At 41.7% G+C, this 8,121-nt stretch overlaps 1 long non-coding RNA gene across 1 annotated transcript; it reads right to left on the bottom strand.

Moving 5' to 3' along the window:
* Window positions 1-3,724: 3,724 nt before the first annotated feature.
* Window positions 3,725-6,661, bottom strand: LOC139582376 (uncharacterized). Its single transcript, XR_011676338.1, has 3 exons — window positions 6,618-6,661; window positions 3,947-4,017; window positions 3,725-3,790 (listed from the first exon to the last, which is right to left on the bottom strand). It is a non-coding gene; the product is annotated as an uncharacterized lncRNA (long non-coding RNA).
* Between the last annotated feature and the right edge of the window lie 1,460 nt (window positions 6,662-8,121).

The raw sequence follows: 8,121 nt of genomic DNA, 5'->3' as shown, positions 1-8,121 counted from the left end.
GTGTCCCTTTGGACTATACTGTTGGCAGTTGCACTTTTCCCTTCTCAGCTAGGGCCCAGAGAGGGGAGGGGTCAGAATAGAACATTGTCTTCATATGTGAAGCAAGCAATGCAAGTGTAGAAGCACGGTGGCTAGGAAAAACTCCCTAGGAAGAAACCTAGAGAGGAACCAGGCTATGAGGGGTGGCCAGTCCTCTTCTGGCTGTGCCGGGTGGAGATTATAACAGAACATGGGCAAAATGTTCATAAATGACCAGCATGGTCAAATAATAATAATCACAGTAGTTGTCGAGGGTGCAGCAAGTCAGCACCTCAGGAGTAAATGTCATTTGGCTTTTCATAGCCCATCATTAAGAATATCTCTACCGCTCCTGCAGTCTCTAGAGAGTTGAAAACAGCAGGTCTGGGACAGGTAGCACGTCCGGTGAACAGGTCAGGGTTCCATAGCCGCAGGCAGAACAGTTGAAACTGGAGCAGCAGCACGGCCAGGTGGACTGTCATCATGCCAGGTAGTCCTGAGGCATGGTCCTAGGGCTCAGGTCCTCCGAGAAAGAGAGCATACTTAAATTCACACAGGACACCGGATAAGACAGGAGAAGTACTTCAGATATAACAAACTGACCCTAGCCCCACGACACAAATTACTGCAGCATAAATACTGGAGACTGAGACAGGAGGGGTCAGGAGACACTGTGGCCCCATCCGATGATACCCCCGGACAGGGCCAAACAGGAAGGATATAACCCCACCCACTTTGCCAAAGCACAGCCCCCACACCACTAGAGGGATATCTTCAACCACCAACTTACCATCCTGAGACAAGGCCGAGTATAGCCCACAAAGATTTCCGCCACGGCACAACCCAAGGGGGGGCGCCAACCCAGACAGGAAGATCACGTCAGTGACTCAACCCACTCAAGTGACGCACCTCTCCTAGGGACGGCATGAAAGAGCACCAGTAAGCCAGTGACTCAGCCCCTGTAATAGGGTTAGAGGCAGAGAATCCCAGTGGAGAGAGGGGAACCGGCCAGGCAGAGACAGCAAGTGCGGTTCGTTGCTCCAGAGCCTTTCCGTTCACCTTCACACTCCTGGGCCAGACTACACTCAATCATATGACCCACTGAAGAGATGAGTCTTCAGTAAAGACTTAAAGGTTGAGACCGAGTCTGCGTCTCTCACATGGGTAGGCAGACCATTCCATAAAAATGGAGCTCTATAGGAGAAAGCCCTGCCTCCAGCTGTTTGCTTAGAAATTCTAGGGACAATTAGGAGGCCTGCGTCTTGTGACCGTAGGAAGGTATGTACAGCAGGACCAAATCGCAAAGATAGGTAGGAGCAAGCCCATGTAATGCTTTGTAGGTTAGCAGTAAAACCTTGAAATCAGCCCTTGCCTTAACAGGAAGCCAGTGTAGGGAGCCTAGCACTGGAGTAATATGATCAAATTTTTTGGTTCTAGTCAGGATTCTAGCAGCCGTATTGAGCACTAACTGAAGTTTATTTAGTGCTTAATCCGGAAAGTAGAGCATTGCAGTAGTCTAACCTAGAAGTAACAAAAGCATGGATTAATTTTTCTGCATCATTTTTGGACAGACAGTTTCTGATTTTTGCAATGTTACGTAGATGGAAAAAAGCTGTCCTTGAAACAGTCTTGATATGTTCGTCAAAAGAGAGATCAGGGTCCAGAGTAACGCCGAGGTCCTTCACAGTTTTATTTGAGACGACTTTACAACCATCAAGATTAATTGTCAGATTCAACAGAAGCTCTTTGTTTCTTGGGACCTAGAACAAGCATCTCTGTTTTGTCCGAGTTTAAAAGTAGAACGTTTGCAGCCATCCACTTCCTTATGTCTGAAACACAGGCTTCTAGCGAGGGCAATTTTGGGGCTTCACCATGTTTCATTGAAATGTACAGCTGTGTGTCATCCGCAGAGCAGTGAAAGTTAACATTATGTTTTCGAATGACATCCCCAAGAGGTAAAATATATAGTGAAAACAATAGTGGTCCCAAAACGGAACCGTGAGGAACACCGAAATGTACAGTTGATTTGTCAGAGGACAAACCATTCACAGAGACAAACTGATATCTTTTCGACAGATAAGATCTAAACCAGGCCAGAACTTGTCCGTGTAGACCAATTTGGGTTTCCAATATCTCCAAAAGAATGTGGTGATCGATGGTATCAAAGGCAGCACTAAGGTCTAGGAGCACGAGGACAGATGCAGAGCCTCGGTCTGACGTCATTAAAAGGTCATTTACCACCTTCACAAGTGCAGTCACAGTGCTATGATGGGGTCTAAAACCAGACTGAAGCATTTCGTATACATTGTTTGTCTTCAGGAAGGCAGTGAGTTGCTGCGCAACAGCTTTTTCGAACATTTTTGAGAGGAATGCAAGATTGGATATAGGCTGATAGTTTTTTACATTTTCTGGGTCAAGGTTTGGCTTTTTCAAGAGAGGCTTTATTGCTGCCACTTTTAGTGAGTTTGGCACGCATCCGGTGGATAGAGAGCCGTTTATTATGTTCAACATAGGAGGGCCGAGTAAAGGAAGCAGCTCTTTCAGTAGTTTAGTTGGAATAGGGTCCAGTAAGCAGCTTGAAGGTTTAGAGGCCATGATTATTTTCATCATTATGTCAAGAGATATAGTACTAAAACACTTAAGTGTCTCTCTTGATCCTAGGTCCTGGCAGAGTTGTGCAGACTCAGGACAGCTGAGCTTTGGAGGAATACGCAGATTGAAAGACGCGAGCCACCCTTGCCTTGCGGCGCTCAACGAAGATGGCTGACGTCTTAACGAGTCAAGCAAATTTACAATTTGAGAGGAATGTGTTAATGTAGAGACAAACGCATTGACTACACAATTGTGTAAGGTTGCCTTGCAATGCAGCTGAAGTAACATAGCTAGCTAACTATTTACTTGCTTATTGTGTCGGGTTAAAAATAACTATGTAGCCGATCTGGGTATGGACCCTAAAACGTAAAGTTCTGAACTAATATTCATACCAATCTATGAACCTCAAGTCTGAATGGCATTAATGAAGCCTAGAGTAGATTATAACTTTAATGTGCCATGGATGCAAGTCCTATATACACATGTACTGTAGTCTGTACATTGAATATATTCACCGATCATGTACTCTTCCTTGGCAAATAAAGGTGCGGTTCAGGTATGACTGAGACAGTATTTTTCAGTCATATCAAACGCCATTATTTAAATGATGCGGTGTCTGCATGTATTACAATTATACACTTCAACAGTGTTTACTGCTCCTGGAATATCAATGATTACACATTGTAACTATACAATAGACTAAACACGATTGATCTGTAATTCATATATACAGAGAGAAAAAAACCTATGTACATTTAACTCCATTAATCTGAGGACGGACACAGGATAGTAATTCAACCAGTGGAGAATGTGAAACGCTTTATTGAAAGAAGTGCATTTTAATTGTAATATTATAAATACAAGTTCAATCTTGGGCGGGCAGGTGGACTAGTAACCGGAAGGTTGCAAGATCGAATCCCCGAGCCGACAAGGTAAAAATATGTCCTTCTGCCCCTGAACAAGGCAGTTCCTAGGCCGTCATTCTTATCTGACTTGCCTAGTTAAAGTAGGCAAATCTGTACTTCAATGCACATATGGTGTGCATTAGAAGACGAGGTGGGGAGAGAGGTAAGAACAGCGGCAGATAGCATGATTCATGAATGACAGTGCTACCCTAATATTCTCTCAGTTCATCACAATTGCGCTGTCGGTACTGGATTCCTCTCACATCAAAACATACCTGCAGACGAGAGAGCATGATTAAGCCTTGTTTTTTTTTGTCTAACACGGTCAGTCATCTTAAATCAGGAGGTGAAATGCAAAACTGACCTTGGATCTCAATGTAAAGCATCTCTTTAATAATACTTCCTGTTGACTCAACCAAGTGACATCTCACCTATGATCAGGCTGTGCCCTCTGTCAGCCAGTTCAGATGCGGGAGAGGTTCAACAAAACAGCTGATATAACCTAGAGGATTTAGGGGGAGAGGGATGACGTGAGTGGCTACAGAGTACTTTAAAACCTTTTCTCAATAGGGGGTGCTGTTTACACTTTGAAAAAAATTTGTTCCCAAATTAAACTGCCTCGTACTCAATTCTTGCTCGTACAATATGCATATTATTATTACTATTGGATAGAAAACACTCTAGTTTCTAAAACCGTTTGAATTATTTCTCTGAGTGAAACAGAACTCATTCTGCAGCTCACTTCCTGTCAAGAAGTGAGATTTCTGAAATCGAGGTCTCTGTTCCAGGGTCGGTTTATAAATTCCCTTGTAAGCTATGGGGCTACATGCACTGCATACGCCTTCCCCTAGATGTCAGTAAGCGGTGAGACTTTGAATGGAGTGGATAGCACCATCTGGGGGAGTATAAATCCTCTTGGAACGGAAGGACCGACCTTTTCGACGCGGGGCCTGACGCAGGAGGGACACCAAGCATGGCGTCCTGAAAAGCTTTCGGTTTAGCAGTTCTATATCTCCGGCTCTGATTTAATTAGTTTTTTGTCTTAACTTCATAAGGTAGTTAATTTAAACCGACTTATAGCAGTTTATAGCAGTTTATTGCGATTTTCTGGAACTTCTTTGTCATGCGTCGTTGCGAGTTGGACACCTCTCCGGCATATGGCTAACGTTAGCTGCTAATTACACGGTTGAAGAGGACATCTTTCAACCAAAAGACGATTGTTCTGGACAAAGGACACCTTGCCCAAGATTCTGATGGAAGCTCAACAAATAGTAAGAGGTCTTTATGCTATTAATTCGTATTTATGTTGAGAAATGTGAAACAATAATTCCGCCATGAATTGCGGTGCGGTCTCGCTTTAGCGCACGCTGTATATCATAGTAACGTTAATTTTAAAAATCTAACACAGCGATTGCATTAAGAACTAATATATCTTTCATTTGCTGTCCAACCTGTATTTTTTACTCAAGTTTATGATTAGTTATCGATTAGATTAGGTGCCTCTCCAAGATGGTGCCGCACAGATTGCTTGAAGTTTGACTACTAATCACATTGTATAACCACGATTTGTGCCGTTAAATATGCACATTTTCGAACAAATCCTATATGCATTGTGTAATATGATGTTACAGGACTGTCATCTGATGAAGTATATGAAGGTTAGTCAAAAATTATATATCTTTTGCTGGTTTGTTAGGATCGCTAACCTTTGCTGCTGGTAAACGGCTTGTGTTTCTGGCTATTGTGGTAAGCTAATATAATGCTATATTGTGTTTTCGCTGTAAAACACTTAAAAAATCTGAAATATTGGCTGGATTCACAAGATGTTGGTCTTTCATTTGCTGTACGCTGTGTATTTTTCAGAAAAGTTTTATGAAGAGTATTTAGTTATTTGACGTTGGTCTCTGTAATTATTCTGGCTGCTTCGGCACTATTTCAGATTGCAGCTGCAATGTAGAACTGTGATTTATACCTGAAATATGCACATTTTTCTAACAAAACATATGCTATACAATAAATAGGTTATCAGACTGTCATCTGATGAAGTTGTTTCTTGGTTAGTGGCTATTTATATCTTTATTTGGTCGAAATTGTGATAGCTACCTATGCAGGAAAAAAATGGTGGGGAAAAAAAGTGGTGTCTTTTGCTATCGTGGTTAGCTAATAGATTTACATATTGTGTCTTCCCTGTAAAACATTTTAAAAATCAGAAATGATGGCTGGATTCACAAGATGTGTATCTTTCATCTGGTGTCTTGGACTTGTGATTTAATGATATTTAGATGCTAGTATTTACTTGTGACGCTATGCTAGGCTATAGTCAGCTTTTTTACTGATAGGGGTGCTCCCGGATCCGGGATTGGGACCAATTAGAAGTTAAGCTGAAAAACAGACCCAATGAGGACAAACAATAGAAGATAATGCCAATAGGTGTCTGCGTCACATACGAATGCTTATTGAATTGTTTTATTTCAGCCTTTTCTATTCCAGACATTCTGAAATTCACTAAAGCATCCCATGTATGTAACTTTAGTCTTTCACTTTTCAATTAAAGTGTACATGAAACATTTAAATATAGAGGGCTGTGTTTCTCACCACTTGGTTATTGCAAGGCTAACCCATGACTTAGCAGCAACAGATAGTCCAGTGAAAATGGCTGTAAATCTGAAAATTAGCAGCTGACATCTTAAGTTTTTTTAAATTCATGCATGTGAGACAAATTCCATGTACAACAAGACAGGCAGAGATGGAGAAAAAGAACACAGAACAGTTTAATTACCTCTGGTTAGGGACACTTTCTTTGCCAGCAATAAATTCATGCATGTGAGACAAATTCCATGTACAACAAGACAGGCAGAGATGGAGAAAAAGAACACAGAACAGTTTAATTACCTCTGGTTAGGGACACTTTCTTTGCCAGCAATAAAGCTTCCACGGCCTGGTGCTCACACAGTGAACATCTGGCAATATCTACATTTTCGACCCCCTTGGTCAGCTCGCTCTCTGAAAGTAAAGATAACAATAACCGAGATATGACCATTCAATCTAAAGCAGCACATGTCATTTTTTGAGGATACGTCAATACAGCCCAGTGCTGCTTACCTGAGATGCCATCTTCGTAGGTGTCCGCTTTGACTTCCTTTTCTGTCGGGGAAAAAATTACTGTCAGAACAATTATTTTTGATGTCGACAAAAAGACACAAATGTACCTCCATAGCATATAACAATTTGCCTGTGAATAACCACACCTTCATACAAACGTACAAATTCTGTATGCAGAATTCTTGACGCGTAACTGAAGACGCTGCCCTATCCTGCCAGCACGCCCACAAGCGAGCAGAATGATGACGCGTGGAAGAGGGAAAGGAATGAGAGGGGAACAGCAATTTGTTGCAAGTTGGGCTAATAGCTGAACAATAGACTATTCAACCTTTACTAAAGAATAGTCTAATAGCCGAGCTAGGTGTGACCCCCCCCCCCCCCCCCCATCACATCACAGATCAGATTTGCCCTAACGACCAATGTAATGACTTCAAATAAGTTACCTTACACGTTATATTGGCTGACAATTTGTTAGCTACGCTGTCCTTACTAACCACATAGCATATCATTACAGCACTATGAACCGGTATGCTAGCTAACTACCGAACGTTAGTAGTTGTACATCAAACTTGCCAGTATATTAACTATAGGCTAACTAGCCAACGTTTATTGACTTGATTATTCTCGTCATTCTTAGTTTAGCTACATGTCGTTGTGCTTCCTCAATGGACATGCGGGTGCTTTCGTAAATTCGCTCTGGCTAGCTACAGGCTGGACAATAGAACGAGTCAAAATTCACCCAAGGCTGAAAAATGGCTTAATAAGAACGTTGGCTAAGCTGGAACACTAGCGCGAGCCCATAGCAAATGAATGGAATCGAACGTTCGCAGAGATTGTTTTGACTGGAGTGATGCTTAGGATTCCATTAAAAATATATTCCGTTTTATTTTACCACTACAATCTGTTCGTCGGACGAACCTGGAGGAAAATAACTAGTGTAAAAAGTTAACCTCTTTGGGCTGCAGGGGCAGTATTGAGTAGCCTGGATAAAAGGTGCCCATTTCAAACGGCCTCGTACTCAATTCTTGCTCGTACAATATGCATATTATTATTACTATTGGATAGAAAACACTCTCTAGTTTCTAAAACTGTTTGAATTATATCTGTGAGTAAAACAGAACTCATTTTGCAGAAAACTTCCTGATAGGAAGTGGAAAATCTGAAATCGATGCTCTGTTCTAGGGCCTGCCTATAAATGTGCTTGATATATATTAGTATACATGCACTTCATACGCATTCCACTAGATGTCAACAGGCAGTGAGAGAAGAAATGGAGTGTATAACATGATCTGAGGTCGAATAAAAGCTCTTGGCATGACGTGACCCCAAGTTCCTGTTTTCTGGAACGCGCGCGAAGGGACCTGGTATTGCCTTCTGTAAAGCTGTCGTTATAGACGATTAATATCTCCGGCTTTGATTTTATTTGATAAATGTGACAATATCATCGTAAAGTATGTTTTTTCAATATAGTTTTATTAGATTATAAATTTTTTCGGGACGTTAG

The sequence above is a fragment of the Salvelinus alpinus genome, chromosome 8 (assembly GCF_045679555.1).
Source record: "Salvelinus alpinus chromosome 8, SLU_Salpinus.1, whole genome shotgun sequence".
NCBI classification, from domain to species: domain Eukaryota; kingdom Metazoa; phylum Chordata; class Actinopteri; order Salmoniformes; family Salmonidae; genus Salvelinus; species Salvelinus alpinus.
The sequence above is the reverse complement of the archived record's forward strand: the minus strand, read 5'-3'. Positions and strand labels throughout refer to the sequence as shown.